The following is a 2303-nucleotide window of genomic DNA, read 5'->3' on the forward strand; positions in this document are numbered from 1 at the left end:
CCACCACTCTCCCCTGCCCAGGCACCCCTCCTTTTTTCTGCAGTTCAGTGGAGCCTCTCCTTTCACTTTCGTGCCTCATATTAACTACCAGTACATCAAAGTCCATTCTATGTACTTTGTCTAAACAGCTTTACATATAAATGTTCATCACAAGGTGTCATTGGTCTGGTTCAAGGCTTCTGGCTTCTGACACACCATCAATACTGGGCTATCCGAGACTCCTCTCAGAAATCTTACTATTGCCCAGGGCCATGGAGATCCTGTAGCTCTGATTCTGCAGGACCAGCTCCTTCACGTGCTCCATCAGCTCAGAGATGGGGTAGATGTTGGAGTGGATCTACTCAAATTGCTAGATCTGCGCCTGGGTAGTAGCTTACTTGGTCAGCCTAGGTCTCTACCAACACATGCTGGTGGGGGATGGGACCAGCCGTCCGGCCAGCACACAAACAAGAACATCTGAACAATTATGTTCATCTTTTCTTTCAGTTACCGAATAAGCTGATCTTTATGTTGTAGGGAAAGTAAAAAGCGAAATATGGATTACATTTTATTGTTTGTTTTTATAATATTAGTTTTCATATACTGATGTAATTAATTTTAGAGAATGGCAATACCCATCAAATTATATTTACTCCATGAACCATAAGACTATTTAACATGGAACATTAGTGCCTATAATAAGTTTGGTTTTTATAATAATTTCAACATCAAAGTGTCAAAACCCCACAACTTTTGGAAAAGTATAGGTGAACATGCGGCTTTTAATTCCTTGTAGGGTGTACCCAAGGGGATCTCTATGGATTCCCCTTCAGTGATTGGAAAGAACACGAATCTAATATTGACACAAAGTCAAGTTTTAACCACACTTTCTCTTGATAAAATGCCAATGTAATATCTTGAATATTAATAATGCTCACTGAAGCAGAGCCTGCCGGCCAACCTTTCTCACTTAGAATGAAATAAATGAGCAAATGGAGCACCTCTGCTTTGAGTTTAGAGTGTGTGCTTGTCAGACAACAGGCAGATCCAGTTCCCTGTGTAGCAACCCACATACGTAGTTCCCACATTCGTGAAGCTCAAGCCTAATTGAACAACAGATGAAACCCCGACGGAGATAAATAATTAGAGGAAACTTACATTTTAAATTCCTTCAGATCTGGCTCGATTTCATAGGAGAAAAAGTCAATTTGAACTATCCGAGCTGGTTGTATAAACTTCACACAGCGGGGAGCCTGGATCCTGAAACTACTCATTGAGCTAAGTGTGGTAGATCTTAGGAAGTTGGAAACAGATCTATTATAATCTCTGATAGCCAAGAATACAGCAATGCTTTCACTATAGAGACAGTTCTACTATCATCTCTGGTAGTAAAGATAACCTAAGAATGCTTTCGATATTCTGCTATGCATTAGATACTAGTGGCGTCCCAAAGGGAACTGGGTGTGATGGTTCCCTACGAACACTTGACAGTGAGGTCTGGGCTAAACCTTGAAGAGTGAGACAAATTGAACTGGTGAAGGAAAATGGCACAGAGATTTCAGCCCATGAGGTTGTTTCATGGCACCTAGTATTTAGAGATTAATAAGTTGCTTACTACATCATCAGACTCAGGCAAAGGATCGTGTCAAAGCCAACACATGGATGTGAACACTGGGTTATTAGGAACTAAGGTCAACCTGGAGATCCGTACGTGCACAGGGACAAGGCCTCAGCTTACCTTCTTATTTTTCCTTGGTAAGGTTTATCTTAATAAGACCAATGAAAACTGGGCAGCCAGTTTTGATTACAAAATTGCTTACTAGATACTTTAAATATTTTACTTAAACTTACTCTTTGACTCCTCTGAGTAGGATGCAAACTCTGTGGGGACCGAGATTCTTCCTTGTTTCCTTGTTTGGGTTGGATTCACTGGAAAGTAGAGTAGAATTTGAAAATTAATAATCAATAATCTAAAAATAAATTTAAAACGTTTTGGACACTTTAGTGAATGAATTGAGCAGTTCGTTACATATGGGTGAAGAAGCATCATCTAAGGAACTGAAGTATAGTTATCAATACGAGTTGTTAAGGGATTTAAACCCATCCACTGCCTTTCAAATCTTGAATGAAGGCACCATTATTGATCTATAAGGTCTACTGGTTGCTTAGAGTGAATGTTTCTCATCAGTGGAGATGACCATAATTTGAAATCTTCATTAAAATGTCTCGTGTTTAAGAACCGTGGAACCATTTAGGCATACAGGACAGGTATTTAAAATATGTACACACGGATGGAACAAGGTCAGTCACTAACACTTGAGAAG

Source organism: Grammomys surdaster, unplaced genomic scaffold (genome assembly GCF_004785775.1).
Source record: "Grammomys surdaster isolate TR1022 unplaced genomic scaffold, NIH_TR_1.0 132, whole genome shotgun sequence".
Taxonomy (NCBI): domain Eukaryota; kingdom Metazoa; phylum Chordata; class Mammalia; order Rodentia; family Muridae; genus Grammomys; species Grammomys surdaster.